Source organism: Aquarana catesbeiana, linkage group LG09 (genome assembly GCF_042186555.1).
Source record: "Aquarana catesbeiana isolate 2022-GZ linkage group LG09, ASM4218655v1, whole genome shotgun sequence".
Classification (NCBI taxonomy): Eukaryota; Metazoa; Chordata; class Amphibia; order Anura; family Ranidae; genus Aquarana; species Aquarana catesbeiana.
In genome coordinates this window covers 55,103,642-55,125,615 of record NC_133332.1, presented here as the reverse complement: position 1 = coordinate 55,125,615, position 21,974 = coordinate 55,103,642, and the positions used below count along the sequence as shown (strand labels likewise).

General features: G+C 46.2%; 1 protein-coding gene across 1 annotated transcript in view; it reads right to left on the bottom strand.

The window, feature by feature from the left end:
• The window catches only part of ITPKC (inositol-trisphosphate 3-kinase C), a 151,656-nt gene extending 142,656 nt beyond the window's left edge, over positions 1–9,000 (bottom strand). Inside the window, exon 1 of the mRNA XM_073598534.1 lies at positions 8,871–9,000. The gene's annotated coding sequence lies outside the window, so the exon portion shown is untranslated. The remainder of the gene's footprint in view (positions 1–8,870) is intronic.
• Between the last annotated feature and the right edge of the window lie 12,974 nt (positions 9,001–21,974).

Here is a 21,974-nt window from a genome sequence, read left to right as displayed (position 1 = left end):
ATAAATTGCTCTGCAATTGCGGCAAATTGCAGCACGCGACACTGTCGCCAACAAGAATTTATAGAAAAAACATTTATAAAAACAATTTATCGCATGGCAACGGCAGCAAAATGTGGTGCCATTAGAAGTAATGGCATCGCAAAAGCATCCCACATTTTGCGGCGATTCTGGAGCACCCAGGTGTGAATGGACCCGAAGATGTGTCACTACTTGCTATCATTACTTCTTATACTGTTGCTTAGTTTTAGAAGGAAAACTGATACTATTGTATTATCTAGGTTAGCCTTTCTCAGCCAGGGTCCGGAGGTTGTTTGGGGTTCCTTCAACAATTATCCAATTTTGCCTCTTAGATAAGGCAATGCATACACGAGTCATTTTAACCAATGTATTGAACAAAAAAATTACTATATTTTCCCATCCAAACATTCGATATGGATGGGGGAATCCTACTTCTGGGCCTTTGTAAAAAAATAGCAGCTGACCAACTCACGATCAGCGCTCTCTGCCAATGGCAGAGAGCACTGATCGGAGTGCCCTGGTAGGGGGGGGGGGGGGGGCATCCCCCTGTCATAACACAACAGCTCAGCAGGGGAGATCGCTGTACTAACTTTGCATAGTTAGTACAGCGGCTCCGACCAGAGCTGATAGTTTCTTTGTTTTTTCAACCCGCTGGGTTGAACGAAAAAAGAACTCATAGTGTGTACCAGGCTTTAGAGCTTTGAAGAGAGACAGGTAAACACTACAGATATACTATATGCTTAGTTCAGATTTCATGACTGGGGTTTACAACCACTTTAAGTAACCACTACACATAATTATCAGTTTAGTAATTTGCAAGGGGAAGGGGATCTAACCACTGACCACAACTGTAAGGAGCAAGTTTCCCACTGACCATCACACTAATGAATCACAATCTGTGGATATGGAAATTATAAGCAGGGGTTTACGGAAACCGAAAAGTAAGGCCCCTTTCACACATGCGGACCGTATGTCCGTATTTCATCCATCCGTTTTCGGATGAAATACGGACATACAGCCATCCCTATGGGATAGCGGGTGTCAGCGGATGTACATCCGCAAACACCCGATGTCATCCGGCTCCGCTCTCGTCCGATTCTGTGGACGGAAGAAAATCCTATTTTTCTATCCGTCTGCAGAGCGGATCGGAGGAACACGGACAGACGGTCCGTGTTCCTCCGATCCCCCATAGGGGAGAGCGGAGATCTGACGGGGCAGTCCCTGCACAGTGTGCGGGTCCCGCCCTGTCATCCGCCGGCTCAGCTGGGGAAAACGGAGAGATCCCCGCTGAGCAGCGGATGTTCACGGGGCGGATCAACACGGATCCGTCCCGTGTGAAAGGGGCCTTCAGCTGGTTATAAAAGGACCGAAAATCAGGCGGTTCAGCAGGAACCTTTTCCTTCGTATGTACCACTGACTGTTCAACAGAAGCCGGTATAATGCCGTGTATACACGGTCGGATTTTCCGACGGAAAATGTGTGATAGGACCTTGTTGTCGGAAATTCCGACCGTGTGTGGGCTCCATCACACATTTTCCATCGGATTTTCCGACACACAAAGTTTGAGAGCAGGCTATAAAATTTTCCGACAACAAAATCCGTTGTCAGAAATTCCGATCGTGTGTACACAAATCCGACGGACAAAGTGCCACGCATGCTCAGAATAAATAAAGAGATGAAAGCTATTGGCCACTGCCCCGTTTATAGTCCCGACGTACGTGTTTTACGTCACCGCGTTTAGAACGATCGGATTTTCCGACAACTTTGTGTGACCGTGTGTATGCAAGACAAGTTTGAGCCAACATCCGTCTGAAAAAATCCTAGGATTTTGTTGTCGGAATGTCCGATCAATGTCCGACCGTGTGTACGGGGCATAATAACCAGTTCCTGTCGAACTGTCATGTTGGAAAACCAGCATCCGATCAAGGCTTTAAGCCAATGGCCGCAGCGCTGATCTGTGTTTTCTGACAGTGGTGAGGGGAGTCCCCACTATCAGAATACAATAGCCAAGCGGGAAAAATCACACATCATTTGTGTTGATGTGGGGATCTGTCAGGTTTTTTTGTTTTTTTTTTTGTTCAAACCACTGGTTGAACAAAAAACTGAATGTGTAAACCCTGCTTTAATTCATGGGTTCTTTCATTTTAAAAAGGTTGAGAAAGGATGATCTAGGTAGCTCAGAAAAAGAGGAAACAGTCAAATTTTTTTCATCAATAAATAACTATGTTAGAATGTGAAAAAAAAAAGAGAAACACCAATTAGAGCTTACACTTCCTTTTTTTTAAATGTCATGGTAAACAGACAAAAAAAATCAATAGCGTAGGCGGGCATGTTAAATATATAAAAACAGACATTAAAGTGGTTGTAAACCCTAGAAAAAAAATCTGCAAGACAAAGGCATAATGAGCTAGTATGCATAGCATGAGGTCGGCACATGCAGATACAGGGGAAATCTCCTAAACGGTGCAGGTTTAGAAGATATCCACTGTAGCTACAGGTAAGCCTTATTATAGGCTTACCTGTAGTGAAAAGTGGTCTGTAAGAGCCGGTTCACACTAGAAGCGGCACGACTTGCAGGTCGCCTCACCGAGGCGACCTGCACACGACTGCCACGGCAACTTGCAAAACGACTTCTGTATAGAAGTCTATGCAAGAGAGCCCCCAAAGTAGTACAGGAACCTTTTTTCTAAGTCGGAGCGACTTGCGTCACTCCGATTAGAACAGTTCCATTGTACAGAACGGGCTCTAATGCCGCGTACACACGGTCGGACTTTTCGTCTACAAAAGTCCAACGGACGCTGACGGACTAAAGCTGGCTGGTAATCCGATCGTGTGTGGGCTTCTCCGGACTTTCAACGGACTTTTTTAGCCTCAAATCCGACGGACTTTAGATTTGAAACATGCTTCAAATCTTTACGTCGTAACTACGACGGACCCCGAAATCCGCTCGTCTGTGTGCTAGTCCGACGGACAAAAACCCACGCTAGGGCAGCTATTGGCTACTGGCTATGAACTTCCTTATTTTAGTCCGTTGTACGTCATCACGTACGAATCCGTCGGACTTTTGTGTGGTCGTGTGTAGGCAAGTCCGTTCGTTAGAAAGTCTGCCGCAAGTCCGCCGAAAGTCCGCCGGAAGTCTGTCGGACAGGCTGTCGGACTTTTGTAGCTGAAAAGTCCGACCGTGTGTACGCGGCATAAGGGTTTACAACCACTTTAACAGCTGTGAAGGGTGTGATGACCAAAGTCAGATTTTAATCAGTGAGATCAGTTATGTTTGCCAACAGCTGTGTACTGAAATGCTAGGATCTTTCAAAACAATCCATCTGAATTACATTCTGTTGGGTATACCTTCACACCGCCTAGCAGTTACTTTTAATGTAGAAGACCTTTTCTGAGAAGCACAGACTCCAAAGTGCCCTCATTTTGTACATTCTTTGTGTAGGGACCATCAAAACACACATTGTCCTAGTGCACATGTGTCAAACACAAGGCCCGCGGGGCGAATCCGCCCCTCCAGGCCATTTCACTTGACCCTTCCACCTCTCCTGCAGCTGCAGCACCCCCAGCATTTTTGCCCCCCATCTTACCTCAGCAGTCGTCAACAGAGAGGTGGGCAGAACTCCTCCACTTTTCCATGCAGGTACGAAGAGGCTCGTCTCTATCCCCCCACCATTCCCCTCCTCAGCAGTTGGCAGCAGAGGGGAGGACAGAACTCCTCCTACAGATCCTGCATCTCTCTGTGCAGCTGCAGCACCCCCTTGTCTCTGCCTCCCCTGGTCTCAGCATTCAGCAGACTCCAGCATCTGACTCTAACCCTCCTCTGGTCCTCCTCAATACTTTGCGCTTTATGCTTACCAGCTCCCCCCCAGCTCTTACTGGCAGCAGCACAGGCTAAGGCGGTGCAATGTGATGCAGCAAGTCCAGTAAGGTGATGAACTATTCATAATGTTATAGTAACCCTGTCTTTGTAATATGATCAATGTTATTGACTTGTTCTAATTTTTGTACAAATAAACTTTTTTGACATTTTATGAGTGTTTATGTTTAAAAAGGCTCTGGTTGACCCATGATGGCTGCTTGAGTCACATGGGGCAGCAGCATCGAATGGGATAGCTTCCCCAGTGACAAAGGAAACAACAGAGGTTTCCTGTCTTCCTCTTCAACAATAGTGCCACTGGCAGGAGCACACCCCGCCATGGAGAAAGTAGACTGTACCTGCCTACAAGCTGCCCAACAAACACTTCAACCGAGAGGAGATAGGAGACATGGGCAGATGGAAAGGTAAATATAATACCTCTATTATTACAGGTAACTGCTTTATAGAAATCTTTTGTGTTGCAGCAGCGTCACCTTCAGGCTGGGTTCACACTGGAGATCGCAGTGGCTCACAGCAGGAGTCCGGTGTGTCTCCATTCACCATTTCAGGTCCGATTTCAGCCCAAATTTTGGGCTGAATTCGGACCTGAAACAGACCAAAAGATGCACAGGGCTCAGCCACTGAGGAGATGTGTCAACCGGCTCCATAGAGAGCCGGTCACAATCTCCTGCTATGCGAAATAGATGTGGGGAAACCTGCATCCAATTCACAATAGTGTGAACCCAGCCTTCAAGAATCAAACATATGGGGCGTTCGCGGCAAATTAGAGTGCTGCGGAGCGCCCCATAATGCACTGTGAGATTGCAGTGCATTGACAGCTGCTGATTGACCAAAGCATGCACCTGACCTGCATGCTTTGGCCAATCACAGCGCGATCTGCTGTGAGAGCCATGATTGGCAAAGGCAGGGTGCAGCTGTTATATAGGCAAGGGCGGGGCCACCTGGTGATGTAACTGAGTGACCACACCCCAGTCTGACGTCAGACGGGGTGGGGCCATCCGGTTATGTCCACGGGTGGCCCCGCCCCACCCTTGCCTATATAAGAGCTGTTAAAGGTAAAAGACAGCAGTCGCCGGGAGGCCTCCCATGGAGGCGTAGTTTTTTTCTATCTATCAGGTCTGTCGGGCGGCGTGATTGTCGATGGATGTACATCGCGGGACACTTTATATATATATATTTTTTTTAATAAAGGAATTGTCAAAAACTGTCTATTGTGGTTTTTACTTTTTGACACTTTTTTTGGTGAATGGGTAGGAGTACAATGTACCCATTACACATTCACATGGGGGGGGCCGGGATCTGGGGGTCCCCATGTTAAAGGGGGCTTCCAGATTCCGATAAGCCCCTCGCCCGCAGACCCCGACAACCAATGGCAAGGGTTGTCGGTAAAGGCTCTCTTGTTCCCATTAACATGGGGACAAGGTGCTTTGGAGGGGAGCACAAAGAATGCTCCCCATGTTAAGGGCATGTGGCCTGGTATTGTTCAGGAGAGGGGGCGCTCTCTTGTCACCCCCCCATCCTGACCCCCAGGCTGCATGCTCGGATAAGGGTTTGGTATGGATTTTGGGGGGACCCCCACGCCAATTGTTTTTTAAATTTTGACATAGAGTTCCCCTTAAAACTCGAAGGGCCTAGTATAGACTGGACGCACACAGATGCACCACTTTATAGGCAGTCTAAGGGGACCCCACCCCGGCATGATATTTAAAGGAATATTTCATTTTTATTGTTTCACTTTAATCATTATTACTATCACTGCTCATGAAAAAAACGGTCATTTTAAAAACTTTTAAACGTTAAATGTTTGCAAAAATGTTAAAATTAACCAGGTGTGCCAGAGGGGCTGTGGCCATTCTTGGAATTGAAGCGTAGAACAGAGAACCCAAAAATCACCAAGCAGCTCCTTCGGGGGTGGTGCTACATAAGGGAGGAGGTCAAATGCACCCCCATAGCCAGAACCCATAAGTATTTTCCCAGGACAGCGACAGAGCAATGGGGAAGTGTTATTTTAAGAGAACCTGTCACCTGACAGAGTTTCCTTTATCCAAGCTGACAAGTGCCAAATTCCAACAATGCAGCTTAATATATAACCACCTATGAATGCAGCATTCATAATAAATAATTACATTTTAATCTTTTCAATCTTTCATTAAGCACATTGCAAAATGTTTTGAACCATGCATTAGGTTTTAGCACCTTGTTATAGCAGCTTGTGCTTCCTGCAAACCCAACTATCTACAATGAGCTGAACAATTCCATCCAATATTCGCTGTCCCTGACAATCAAATACTTTCTGTGTTTGTGAGTGGTAAGGCTCTGCCAAGTCTGTGTTAATTACCCCAGAAGATCATTGCGCTGATGTTTTCCATTAATAAACCAACATGCCTGTGGGTAAGCAAGAGACAGAGGTCTAACTTACAGGCTATATTAGGTTGTTATATGAATTAGAGCCTAGAAATGTGTGGCTAAGAGCCCACAGACCTAGCTTGCTGTAAATGTCAAACAATGACTCCAATCAGCTGCTAAGGCTTTCATGCATAAAGGGTGGTCCAACCCAAATTTATATTTTAGTTACAGGTTGAGTCTGTTAGGCTGAGCCAATGTCTACCTTTTCATATGTCCTGGATATTCTGCACATCCTTCACCAAACACTGTCCCCTGATGAGGACATAAATTATGGTGAAATGTTGGGTGTGGGAGTTTGCTGCACTGGGGCACAAGTTTTACTAACAGGAGTAAAAGAAAAATAGAAAACTTAGGCCCGAAGTAAAAAAAAGAAAAAATATGGATGGAGGTCCTGCATGATAAGAGTTAAAGGAGGCTTGGGTCTAGGTGTGGTTATTCCTGAGTTTAAAACAAAATATAGTTGTAAAGACTTACTTGATTGGTGGGCTAAGTATGAGCAGGCGGAGCTACGAGCGGTGGTTAGTCAGGGGGTCCCAGGACGGCCTAATTTAGAAGGGAGCTGAGTTGGGAAAACTTTCTGCCCTCCCTCCCCTTTGGTTCCCGATACCTTGGCTCGTTGTTTTTTTGGTGGGTATTTGGGTTTCTTGCAAGAGAAAGATAGAAGCAACCCCAATTTTTATGTTCCACCATCAGAAGTAGTCATGATGTTTCAGGAGCAGAGACGTACAGTCATGGATGCACTTTTGGTTGCCACAGGTGAGAAATCAATAGACATACCTGCAACTGAATGGACAGTTCCATGGGGGGGTGGCCATCCGGAAACTGACAGAAGGGATGGCTCAGCTCCAGAGTTTTCCTCCTTACTCCTTGGAGGAGCCAGGAGGAGATGTACTCTCGGGAACACTGTTTCAGAAATGGCCCAGGCCGTCATCCCAGTGTTGGGGGATGTTAGGCTGGACCATCTCCAAAGGCACTGCCCCAACCATACACAGTGAAAGCCGTTTAACTAGAATGCCCTGTTTAAGTATAGCAATGTCACCGTCATTTCTATGACACCCCACAAGGGTTACACCATATAAACTATTGTGAAGTCGCAGTTTTCAACCAGATTTACATAATTTTTAATTCTGATGGGTTATATTAAGGATTATGAAGTCAACCTTGATTGTGATATTATACTCAATATGGTAATTTGACTTAGCATTGTGTTATCATGCTAAGGGGGAGTACAGCTGGGGGAATCCATAGTGGATAAGGATCTGGGGGTTTTGGTAGATCATAAGCTTAATAATAGCATGCAATGCCAAGCTGCGGTTTCCAAAGCGAGCAAAGTCCTTTCTTGTATTAAGAGAGGTATGGACTCCAGAGAGAGAGATATCATTTTGCCCCTGTACAAAACATTAGTAAGACCTCATCTGGAACATGCAGTTCAGTTTTGGGCATCAGTTTTCAAAAAGGATATCGGGGGAACTGGAGAAAGTGCAGAGAAGGGCAACTAAACTGATGAGAGGCATGGAGGAGCTCAGCTATGGGGAAAGCTTAGAGGACCTGAATTTATTCTCTCTTGAGAAGAGGAGATTAAGGGGGATATGATGAACATTTACAAATACATAAACGGTCCATATAGTGAACTTGGTGTTGAGTTATTCACAGTAAGGTCATCACAGAGGACAAGGGGGCACTCTTTACTTCTAGAGGAAAAAAGATTTAATCTCCAAATACGGAAAGGTTTCTTCATAGTAAGAGCTCTGAAAATGTGGAATAGACTTCCTCCAGAGGTGGTTCTGGCCAGCTCAGTAGATCGCTTTAAAAAAGGCCTGGATTTTTTCCTAAATGTACATAATATAACTGGGTACCAACGTTTATAGGTAAAGTTGATCCAGGGAATATCCGATTGGCTCTCGGGATCAGGAAGACATTTTTTCCCCTGCTGAAGCAAATTGGATCATGCTTTGCTGGGGTTTTTGGTCTTCCTCTGGATCAACTGTGGCTTTAGGATTGTGTATATTTGATTGCATGATTTCTTTTTTTTTTTTATTGGTTGATTTAGATGGACTTGTGTATTTTTTCAACCTGACTAACTATGTAACTATCATTGCCAGCAGTTGCCTGCCTATATTAGCTGGCAATCTCTCGCATTTGCCCGCACGTTCAAGGAAGTTATTAACTCAATTTTCTTTATTTGCAGCATGTTTGAAGAGCAGCATATGTGTGCAAAGAGGAACACACATACTGTAGTGACAGGAGCCAGGGTAGTGACAAACATTTTTTTCACAATCCTATAGCTATAAACCTAACTCAGAAAGAAGGGTCGCAATATACATGCATCAATGTGCAAATCTTTAACATTTGCTAAATATGTGCTATCTTACGTATCTTTATAGTACCATATTATCGTCAGATGGAGGAAGTACATTTTTAGAGCCTTTAAACACTTTACAATATCAGACTTTCACAATACTTTGCATGTCAGGGTATATATAGTAATCGTTGGTAGCAGTTTAACACATCTTGATCTGTATCATTATTAGGAATAAGCAATGTATTGAGAGATGAGAATCTTACATACCTGTTCCAGTGGATGGCTCACATCTCACCCCACAGCAATATGGATTTTGTTTGTTTATAGGGCTATACCCAAGCCTTTAACTACGTCTGCCGAGCTGTCAGCTTAAACTTCCTCCGCTATCCCTTGCGTCACACTAGTGACACGAGAGATAGCAGAAAGGAAGTGTCGGCAAACTATAGGATAGTAATAATAACAGCTCTATAGCAGTGAGGAACTGTACCAACCAGCTGTCCCTGAAAGTCTAAAAACAGTATTAAACCCAAAAGCAAACATTTATTATATTGCAGCTTATCAATTCCTAGATGTGATGGCTGCATTTTTTCCCTTTTTTTAGGCTTTCTTTCCTTTATTTTCATCTGGTGATCCAGCAAGTCTGAAAGTCCTCTTCCCGATGTATTGGTTTACAGGGATGAGATACATCATTTACCACTGGCTTTTATTTATTCATGTAAAAACTTTATCCCAAAAGGAAAGAAGAGTTTGCTGTAACTGATTATAAAGTGTTAGCTGGAGTTTGGCGTACATCTAGCAAACACTCCCCTACCCCCAGGCTGACAATGCTGCCGTGCAAAGGTGCCCCCTGTTCTCATTCATCCAGAGTAGGGGCACGCTAATACATGAGGTGTGTTACTGGCCAGATCACCAGGTAAAAACAGAGGGGAAAAAAGCCTAAAAAATGAAAACGAATGCAGCCACTGCATCTAATAATTGGTAAGCTGCAATATTTTAAGTGCAAGTGATAATATAACTGCGCTAATCCAATAAAACAAAATCACAAGCAGCTACACAAGAATATGACAAATATTCTAATAAGACAAAGTGTAGCAAAAAACACATATGTGTGAACTAATGAAAATCAATAATAGATGGGTGTTAACCCAGTGCAATATACATGTGAAAAAACATATAAATATAATAAAGTCCAACAAAGAAATAAGTGAAAAATCCAATGGAAGTGGAGAGGTCTTCCGACATGCAATTCGTCTAATAATAAATCTTGAAGTGAAGGAGGTATAAACACTCTTACCAGAACAGATGGATTTGAATGCCAATGACACCGAATCAAACAAGCTTAGAAATCCAGATGGACGGCTCTCCCAGGTGATGGTAGGGGCCCCGGATCTCCGAAGATATCTCCTCTAGGCTGGAACGGTTGCAATGGTATCCACCAAACCGAGAAAACGACACATCCAATGGGGACATCCAAATCTCTCATCAAACCAAAAAGTATTGGAAAGAAAAAATGGAATGCTCCAATGGTGCAGATCAAAAAGGGTAGATTTATTGGAACCAACCAATATACAATAGGTAAAAAAGTGATCACATATGGAATAAAAGCAATGTAGGGATCGAAGAGCCTTGCCCGATGCGTTTCGTCCTTAGCGGACTTCTACAGGGGCATCAAAACTACTGCAATATATTACATTTTGTTTTGGGTTTATTTTGCTTTAAAAGCAAAGGTCTACTGTGTTAGTAATACAACTTTATCCCAAAAGTACATATGAAACATGTCATATCTGCATGGAGGATCTACAGTCATGATATTAATTAACAGTAAGCAATAAAATGTTAAAGCTAAAATCCAGTTTCCTAAAAAATGCCATGACTGTATTCAGGGGTGTAATAGGGATCTTTATTAGCACACCTTGGTATAGTGATGATCTTGTCCTTTATTCACATAAAGCAACAGGCATCACAGGCCGAAGTTTTGGGACTTTACAGGATACATTTTTCAAGGCACAGCCGGTGAAGATCCTTATTTCTCTGTGATTTCATGTTGGCGCCATCCACCAATCACTATAGGACCCTGCACAAACTGTGGGCAAGACTGTGAGGAGTGCAATGGGTACAATATAACTTTTCTGTGTTCAGGGATGGGCTGGAACTCTGGGATCCACCAGAGAAAGTTATGTCTAGGGGCCCAGCTGGGCAATTGCCACCAGAAGCGATCAGCCAGGAAACTGTCGGGAGGAGAGCCAGCCGGCTCACACAGAGAGAGGAATTCCCACTGTGACACTGTCAAATAAAGTCCCACCTCCTGAAATGGCTCCTATTATAGACAGCACACTGATTCAATTTCCCAGCATTGGACCAGTGTGCTGTCTATGATAGGAGTCGATCCAGGAGGCGGGACTTTTTTTGACAGCGGCCGGCGTTTCAAATCCAAGCTGTGTCGCAGCTGGAGATCCTCTCTCTCTATGTGATCCGGCTGGCTCTCCTTCTGATTCCTTCCTGTGATCCCCATGCAGTGATAGGCTGCACTGATGGGCACTGATAGGCAGCATTGATAGTCACTGATAGGCTGCACTGATGAAGCTGCACTGATGGGCACTTATGAGCCTGCATTAATGGGCACTGATAAGGCTGCATTGATGCGCACTGATAAGGCTGTACTGATGGGCACTGATAGGCTGCATTGATAGTCACTGATAGGCTGCACTGATGAAGCTGCACTGATGGGCACTTATGAGCCTGCATTGATGGGCACTGATAAGGCTGCATTGATGCGCACTGATAAGGCTGTACTGATGGGCACTGATAGGCTGCATTGATAGTCACTGATAGGCTGCACTGATAAGCACGGATGAAGCTGCACTGATGGGCACTGATGAGGCTGCACCTATGGGCACTAATAGGCTTCATTGATGGGCACTGATAAGGTTGCACTGATGGGCGCTGTTAAGGCAGAACTGATGGCCACTGGTGAGGCGGCACTGATAAGCTGCACTGATAAGGCAGCACTGATATGCTGCACTGATGAGCACTGATATGCTACACTGATGGGGACTAATAGGCTGCACTGATGCGTACTGATGAGGCTTCACTGATGGCCACTGATGAGGCGCAACTGATGAGGTGGCACTGATGGCCACTGATGAGGTGGCAATGATGGGCACTGATACAGTAAGCTGCAATGATGGGCACTGATGAGGCTGCACTGATAAAGCAACACTGATATGCTGCACTGATGGGGATGCACTGATGGGCACTGAAAGGAGCTCCTGGCCCCTCCCTCCTGCTGAGTGCCCCCACAGCAAGCAGCTTGCTATGAGGGCACCGGAGCCAAGCTGTAGCTCCGTTTATCCATTCAGACACGGAGCTGTGGTTTGACCCCACCCCCTCTCTCTCCTGATTGGCTAACTGAGTTTGATTGACAGCGGTGGGAGCCAATGGCGCTGCTGCTGTGTCTTAGCCATTCAGGAGGGAGAGTCCCAGACGGACAAAGCACTCATGGACATCGCTGGATACAGATGGGGCTCAGGTAAGTATTAAGGGAGCTGGGGCGGCTTCTGCACACAGAAGGGTTTTTATCTTATTGCATAAAATGCATTAAGTTAAAAAACCTTTTGCCTTTACAACCACTTTAACAGTGTCATTTCATGAGCTTACGAGGGTGTGTTTAGGGGTGGAATTAAGGGCGGGGCAGGGTAGGGGTTGGGTGGGGCAACTAGTCAGTGTTAATTTACAGGCAGCCATTTTTGAGCTGCCCGTAAATGTCTGTTACGGGCAGCGGCACCCAGGGCCGGACTGGGAATAAAAACCAGCCCTGAAAATAATTTCATACCAGCCCCATAGCATTATTATACCAGCCCAACAGCATAACACCATTATTTTCTTGTTCATAAAAAGGGAAAACCATACATTTTAAAGCACATTTGAAGAGCGCATTATATATAGATAAGACAGATACGAAAGCACATAGGGCTAGGGATATATATATATATATATATATATATATATATATATATATATATATATATATATTTATTTATTTATTTATTTAAAACAGCAAATTTCAGTTAAAAGTAGTAAAAGTGGAGCCATCATCAAGGGGGAGACCTGGGACTCTGGGAATGCGGGGAGGGGGACTCTGGTGACCAGAGACCACCTTCCACAGTTCCACAGAAAGAATACACTAAGGTAAGGTGGGGTGGGTTACTGATATAGGGGGGAACCTTTATATCAGTGCCCCCTTACATTATTGTATTTACTCCCCCTTACATCAATGACCCCCCTCAGACTGGCCTGGCGGTGCTGTCACTGACCTCGTCTTAGGTGCACCTTGCAGGGATCAGTCAGTTGGCTCCAGCTTGGTGGTTCTGGTTTTCCTATAGTCTCCTCTCCACAGTCCACACATGTCTGACTTTTCCCATGACCCCCTTCCCGGCGGTGCTCCCATTCTTAACTCCTCTCCAGACTACCTCAGAGACTGCAGACATGATATAAGACAAGAGATGGTCAGAGGTTGCTGACATGATACAAGAGATGGTTAGAGGCTGCGGGCATATTACAGGAGATAGTCAGAGGCTGTGGGCATAGTACAGGAGATGTCAAGATGTCAGAGGCTGCGGGCATGGTACAGGAGATGTCAGAGGCTGTGGGCATGGTACAGGAGATGTCAGAGGCTGTGGGCATGGTACAGGAGATGATCAGAGACTGAGGACATGATACTAAAGATGTTAAGAGAATGTAGACATGATTTAGGAGATGGTCAGAGAATGTAGACATGATTTAGGAGATGGTCAGAGACTGCAGACATGATACAAGAGAGGGTCAGAGACTGCAGACATGATACAAGAGATGGTCAGAAACTATGGACATGATACAAGAGATCAATGTAGCCTCACCAGTGCCCATCAAATGCAGCCTCACTGTGCCCATCCATGCAGCCTCACTCTGCCCATCCATGCAGCTTCACTGTGCCCATCATTGCAGCCTCACTGTGCCCATCATTGCCGCCTCACCACGCCCATCATTGCAGCCTCACCGTGCCCATCATTGCAGCCTCACCGTGCCCACCATTGCTGCCTCATCGTGCCCATCATTGCCGCTTACTGTGCCCATCATTGATGCCTTACCGTGCCCTCATTGCAGCCTCCCGGGCCCTCATTGCAGCCTTACTGTGCCCATCATTGCCGCCTTACTGTGCCCATCATTGCCGCATCACTGTGCCGATCATTGCAGCCTCAGCATGCCCATCATTGCAGCCTCACCATGCCCATTATTGCAGCCTCACTTGCCCATGATTGTAGCCTCACCGTGCCCATCATTGCAGCCTCACCGTGCCAATCATTGCCGCCTCACCGTGCCCATCATTGCCGCCCCACCGTGCCCATCATTGCAGCTTTAACATGCCCTCATTGCAGCCTTACCATGCACTTATTGCAGCCTCACCATCATTGCCGCCTTACTGTGCCCTCATTGCAGCCTCCCTCACCATCATTGCCTCCTTACTGTGCCCTTATTGCAGCCTCCCTCACCATCATTGCTGCCTTACTGTGTCCTCATTGCAGCCTCCCTCACCATCATTGCCGCCTTACTGTGCCCTCATTTCAGCCTCCCTCACCATCATTGCAGCCTCCCTCACCATCATTGCCGTCTTACTGTGCCAAACAATGTAACCTCACCAGTCAGTGTGTGCATTGCGCACAGCGGGCATCTCCTGCTGTGTCACAGAGCTCAGTGTTAAATGTTCGGCTGAGCTGTGACAAAAGTCCCGCCCTCCTCCTATACTAGCTCAAGTGATAGATCACTGAGAACACTGCATCTATCACACTAGCTGGTCTAGGAGGAGGGCGGGACTTTTGTCACAGCTCGGCCGAACATTTAACACTGAGCACCGTGACACAGCGGTCTCCCGCTGTGTGTTACAAGTAGGCAGGAGAAGCGCTGCAGCCACAGCATAGATTAAAGAGGTCCCAGGAGGACACTGATGTGGAGAGGTAATATGAAGGGGGACAGAGGAGGAAACTACTGTGAGGAGGTGAGGAGGACACTACCATGTCCATGCAGCCTCTGACCACCTCCTGTACCATGTCCGCAGCCTCTGACCACCTCTTTTACCTTGTCCGCAGGCTCTGACCATCTCCTGTACCATGTCCGCAGCCATTCTGGGGTGGGGGTCACTGATGTAAGGGTGGAGTGAATACAATAATGTAAGGGGGCACTGATATAAAGGTCCCCGCCCTATATTAGTAACCCCCCTTACCTTAGTGTATTCACTCTGTGGAAGGTGGTCTCTGGTCCCACATAAGAGTTCCTGGCATTTCCCTTTACATCAGAGTCTGCAGGATTCCCCCTTACAGTGCAAGGGCAATGCTGCAGACCCTGATGTAAGTGGGAACTCTAATGCAAAGGGGAAAGCAGTGGACTCTGATATAAGGTGGTCTCTGGTCACCAGAGCCCCCCCCTTACATCAGAGTTCCCCCTTAGATCATGATCTGCAGCATTTCCCTTTCCTTTGCACTGTAAGGGGGAATTCTGCAGACACTGGTGTAAGGGGGAACTTTGTGCTGGCTGGATTATAGTAACCTGCCCTTCACGTAAATGGAGAAATATGTTTTCTGACTTTTGTTTAAACACATTGCTAAAAGCACTAACTATATGTTTATAGTTTAAATATTGATATTTGCACTGTTTAGCACTGAAAATGGTCATTTTAGTTGTTTTTTTTAGAGTGTCAGTAAAAAAATGCAGCTCCATCAGTAAATTTCATGATTTTTGCCAGAAAAAAATAGTGGCGTTTGTAAATTTTGGCGTCCTGCCATTAAATTTCACTTCAGGGGGTTGTCTACACTGCAACTAGTGGCGAGTAATGCTTAAAGTGATACTAAAGTCTCAGGTTTTTTTCTTTAAAAATAACAAACATGTTATACTTACCTGCTCTGCGCAGTGGTTTTGCACAGAGCAGCCCAGATCCTCCTATTCTCGGGTCCCTCGCAGGTGCTCCTTGTCCCTCCCCCTGCTGAGTGCCCCCACCGCAAGCAGCTTGCTATGGGAGCACCTGAGCCAAGCAGCTACTCTGTGTGTCTATACAGACATGAAGCTGCGGTTCGGGCCCACCCCCCCTTTTTCCTCATTGGCTTACTGACTTTGATTGACAGAAGCAGGAGCCAATGGCGTCACGCTTCTACAGTCAGGTCCATAAATGTTGGGACATCGACACAGTTCTAATCTTTTTGGCTCTATATACCACCACAATGTATTTGAAATGAAATGAACAAGATGTGCTTTAACTGCAGACTTTCAACTTTAATTTGAGGGTATTTACATCCAAATCAGGTGAACGGTGTAGGAATTACAACAGTTTGTATATGTGCCTCCCACTTTTTAAGGGACCAAAAGCAATAGGACAATTGGCTGCTCAGCTGTTCCATGGGCAGGTGTGTGTTATTCCCTCATTATCCCATTTACAAGGAGCAGATAAAAGGTCCAGCGTTCATTTTAAGTGTGCTATTTGCATTTGGAATCTGTTGCTGTCAACTCTCAATATGAGATCCAAAGAGCTGTCACTATCAGTGAAGCAAGCCATCATTAGGCTGAAAAAACAAAACAAACCCATCAGAGAGATAACAAAAACATTAGGTGTAGCCAAATCAACTGTTTGGAACATCCTTAAAAAGAAAGAATGCACCGATGAGCTCAGCAACACCAAAAGACCCGGAAGACCACGGAAAACAACTGTGGTGGATGACCGAAGAATTCTTTCCCTGGTGAAGAAAACACCCTTCACAACAGTTGGCCAGATCAAGAACACTCTCCAGGAGGTAGGTGTATGTGTGTCAAAGTCAACAATCAAGAGAACACTTCACCGGAGTGAATACAGAGGGTTCACCACAAGATGTAAACCATTAGTAAGCCTCAAAAACAGGAAGGCCAGATTAGAGTTTGCCAAAGAACATCTAAAAAAGCCTTCAAAGTTCTGTAACAACATCCTATGGACAGAAGAGACAAAGATCAACTTGTACCAGAGTGATGGGAAGAGAAGAGTATGGAAAAGGAAAGGAACTGCTCACGATCCAAAGCATACCACCTCATCAGTGAAGCATGGTGGTGGTAGTGTCATGGCGTGGGCATGTATGGCTGCCAATGGAACTTGTTCTCTTGTATTTATTGATGATGTGACTGCTGACAAAAGCAGCAGGATGAATTCTGAAGAGTTTCGGGCAATATTATCTGCTCATACTCAGCAAAATGCTTCAGAACTCATTGGACAGCGCTTCACAGTGCAGATGGACAATGACCGAAGCATACTGTGAAAGCAACCAAAGAGTTTTTTAAGGGAAAGAAGTGGAACGTTATGCAATGGCCAAGTCAATCACCTGACCTGAATCCGATTGAGCATGCATTTCACTTGCTGAAGACAAAACTGAAGGGAAAATGCCCCAAGAACAAGCAGGAACTGAAGGCAGTTGCAGTAGAGGTCTGGCAGAGCATCACCAGGGATAAAACCCAGCGTCTGGTGATGTCTATGCGTTCCAGACTTCAGGCTGTAATTGACTGCAAAGGATTTGCAACCAAGTATTAAAAAGTGAAAGTTTGATGGATGATTGTTAATCTGTCCCATTACTTTTGGTCCCTTAAAAAATGGGAGGCACATATACAAACTGTTGTAATTCCTACACCGTTCACCTGATTTGGATCTAAATACCCTCAAATTAAAGCTGAAAGTCTGCAGTTAAAGCACGTCTTGTTCGTTTCATTTCAAATCCATTGTGGTGGTGTATAGAGCCAAAAAGATTAGAATTGTGTCGATGTCCCAATATTTATGGACCTGACTGTATCTCAGCCAATGAAGAGGGGGAGTCCCAGGCAGCCGAGACACTCCTGCAACATCGCTGGATCGAGATGGGCTCAGGTAAATATTAGGGGGCTGTGGAACACAGAAGGTTTTCTGACTTAATGCGTAGAATATATTAACATAAAAAACCTTATGAATTTACAATCACTTTAAGGTCTGGCTAGTAGCTCAGTACTTGAAATTTTGAGCCCTGATATAGACTATTGATCCACCTGATTTCTACATTTATGTACTCGTTGAACAAGAAACAGATGATGGGAAAAATTACATACACAGTAATTGGTCAAGCAAATGTTGATAAGGGTGATGACCAAAGTTACAGACCTGAAGTCATTGTATTACCTAATCCTCAATATGCTGACATTTGTTATATAGAATTCAGCTACATATACAGTGCCTTGAAAAAGTGTTCATACCCCTTGAAATTTTCAACATTTTGTGATGTTACAACCTAAAACATAAAATGTATTTTATTGGGATTTTATGTGATAGACTAACACAAAGTGGTCTATCTCTCGTCTGCTTCTCTGATTAAGGCCCTCTTTGCCCAGCCTGTCAGTTTAGGTGGTCAGGCATGTCTTGGTAGGTTTGCAGTTGTGCCATACTCTTTCCATTTGATGGATGATGGATTGAACAGTGCACCGTGACATGTTCAAAGCTTGGGATATTTTTTTATAACCTGACCCTGCTTTATCCTGACCTATCCCTGACCTATCTCTGGTGTGTTCCTTGGCCTTCATGATGTGGTTTGTTCACTAAGGCTCTCTAACAAACCTCTTAGGACTTCACAGAACAGATGTATTTAGCCCTGGTTCACATTGATGCGATTTGGAATGCGATTTGACATGTCAAATCGCATGCCAAATTGGCGGCAATTACCAGCAATGCCAGTGTCCGAATCGGTGCAACGCCGCATTTGTGGCGCCACACCGATTCACAAAATTTGTTTCTGTACTACTTTTGGTGATTTTGTTGTGCGATTTCCATTGACATCTGTGCAGAAACCCGCACAGATGGCTCTAAAAAAGCCCCCGAAGTCAGGACTGACATGCGGGAATGAAATTGCGCGAGTTCAGCTGAACGATTTCATTCCCACAGTCAGTGTGAACCTAGGCTTAGGTAGAACATGAGAGTCGTACGACTGTGAATCCGATTTTGCCCTGTGACTTGAAGTCCGACATCCATCCGACTTCAATGAATGACTTTGTGTCTGGTATGAATTTTTAGGGGAAACTCTACTCCAAATTTAAAAGAAAAACAGTTTAAGGTTCCCCCTCCAAGACCATACCAGGCCCTTCTGTCTGGTATGGATCTTAAAGGGAACCCCCATGGCAAAAAAATGGTGTGGGGTCCCCCCCAAAATCCATACCAGACCCTTATCTGAGCATGCAGCCCGGCAGGTCAGGAAAAGGGGTAGGGACGAGCGAGTGCCCCCCCCTGAACCATACCAGGTTACATGCCCTCAACATGGGTGTTGATGAGGACAAGGGCCTCTTCCCGACAACCCTGGCTGGTGGTTGTCAGGGTCTGCAAGCAGGCGGCTTATCGGAATCTGGAAGGCCCCTTTAAAAAGGGGGCCCCCAGATCCCAGGCCCTCCACCCAATGTGAATGGAGTACATTGTACCCCTACCCATTCACCTAAAATAAAAGTGTCAAAAATTAACACAGTACACAGGTTTTTAAAGTATTTTATTAAGGCAGCTCCGGTGTCTCTTACAATTTCTTCTCCCCTCTCCAGCTCTTCTCCGTCTTCTGGCTATGTCTTCTCCCTCTGCCAAGTCTCCTCCACTCTCTGCTGATGTCTTCCAGCCCTGACCGCCTGGGGCATTATGGGGCGGTGACATTACAAGGGGCGGGGCCTCTGGATGACATTAGCGGTTGGCCCTGCCCCATGCCAATATAAGAATTGGCACACGGCGGCCCCAGCATTAGAGCGGCAGAGAGCATCGAGTCAACATCGGCGGAAGAACAGAGGAAGAACAGAGGGAGAAGACAGCGGAGAGAGGAGGCACGGCAGAGGCAGAAGATGGTGGACAGAGGAAAAGAACCGAAAAGGGCTAGAAGACATCAGCGGAGAGCGGAGGAGAACCGGCAGAGGGAGAAGACATCGCCAGAAGACGAAGAAGAGCCGGAGAGGGGAGAAGAAATCGGAAGAGATGCCGGAGCTGCCTTAATAAAATACTTTAAAAACCTGTGTACTGTGTTTAATTTTGACACTTTTTTTTAGGTGAATTGGTGGGGGTACAATGTACCCCATACTGCTCATCCCCACCCCCTATCCTGACCTGCAGGGCTGCGTGCTCGGATAAGGGTCTGGTATGGATTTGGGGGGACCCCGCATTGTTTTTTTTGGCATGGGAGTTCCCCTTAAAATCCACACCAGACCGAAGGTAAAAGTGGGATCACTTTTATCGGTGGCGGGAGAGGTGCCCACCCCCCTACCACCACACTCCGGTCATCTCCGCAGCTTTCCGGGCCCACCGGTAGTGGCGGGCACAATCGCATCCTCTCCCGTGGATGCCTGGCTGCCGACTGAGGGGAAGATGGCCCCCCGCTCAACTCCATAGCATGGGATTGTGAGGGAGAAGGAGAAGACATTACAGGAAGGGGAGGAGACTGTGCAGGAGTAGGAGGAGATTGTGAGGGGGGGGGGGGACTGTACAGGAAGCGGAGAAGATTGTGCAGGAGTAGAAGATTGTGAGGGAGGGGAAGGAGACTGTACAGGAGAGGGAGAAGACTGTGCAGAAGTAGGAGGAGATTGTGAGGGGGGGGACTGTACAGGAAGCGGAGGAGACAGTGCAGGAGTAGGAGATTGTGAGGGAGGAGGAGGAGACTGTACAGGAGAGGGAGAAGACTCTGCAGGAGTAGGAGGAGACTGTGAGGAGGGGGAGGAGATTGTGAGGAGGGGGAGGAGATTGTGCAGAAGAAGATCATCAGGAAAGGAGAGAAAACTGTACAGGAGGGGGGATTGTGCAGGAGTAGGAGGAGATTATGAGGGAGGGAGAGGAGATTGTGCAGGAGTAGGGGGAGATTGAGAGGGAGGGGGAGAAGACTGTGCAGGAGTAGAAGGAGATTGTGATGAGAGGGAGGAGATTGTGCGTAGGGGGAGATTGGCGCTATATAAATCCTGTATAATAATAATAATAATTGTGAGGGAGGGGGAGGAGATTGTGCAGTCTTCTCTCCAGGGAAGGAGAGAAGACTGTACAGGAGTAGGAGGAGAGTGTCAGGGAGGGCTTGCGGTTTGTGCAGGAGGGGGTGGGACTTATATGGTAGGAGAAGGCGAGTTGGGTCATGTGCTGTTACGCCCCGTCTGTACACCGCTGTTATGAAACATACCACGTGACCGCCCTCCGGCGGGCATGTGCCAATAAATTTGGCATCCTATGAAATTTGGTATCCTCTGCTACTACTGCGCATGTGCCGCACAGGGGGGCCACAGGAAACACAGGCTGGATGTCACCGGGGGCACACAATGGTTCGCACAGGCTGGATGTCACAGGGGGGCACAGGCTACAAAGGCTGCATGGCACAGGGGACACACAATGGTTGGCACAGGCTGGATGTCACAGGGAGGCACAGGCGCCCTGCATTATAAGAGGGGGGATACCTATTTTCACAGCCTGCATTATTAGAGGGGGACATACCTATTTTCAGGGCCTGCATTAATAGAGGGGATACCTATTTTCATGGCCTGCATTACTAGAGGGGATACCTATTTTCGTGGCCTGCATTACTAGAGGGGGGATACCCATTTTCATGGCCTGCTTTACTAGAGGGGGTGATACCTATTTTCACGGCCTGCATAACTAAAGGGGGATACCTATTTTCACGGCCTGCATAACTAGAGGGGGAATACCTATCTTCATGGCCTGCTTTACTAGAGGGGGTGATACCTATTTTCATGGCCTGAATTACTAGAGGGGATACCTATTTTCATGGCCTGCATTACTAGAGGGGATACCTATTTTCATGGCCTGCATTACTAGAGGGGATACCTATTTTCATGGCCTGCTTTACTAGAGGGGGTGATACCTATTTTCATGGCCTGAATTACTAGAGGGGATACCTATTTTCATGGCCTGCATTACTAGAGGGGATACCTATTTTCATGGCCTGCATTACTAGAGGGGATACCTATTTTCATGGCCTGCATTACTAGAGGGGATACCTATTTTCATGGCCTGCTTTACTAGAGGGGGTGATACCTATTTTCACGGCCTGCATAACTAGAGGGGGGATACCTGTTTTCATGGCCTGCTTTACTAGAGGATGATACCTATTTTCACAGCCTGCATTACTATAGGGGATACATATTTTCATGGCCTGCATTACTAGAGGGGATACATATTTTCATGGTCTGCATTACTAGAGGGGATACCTATTTTCATGGCCTGCATTACTAGAGGGGATACCTATTTTCACAGCCTGCATTACTAGAGGGGATACCTATTTTCATGGCCTGCTTTACTAGAGGGGGTGATATCTATTTTCATGGCCTGTATTACTAGAGGGGATACCT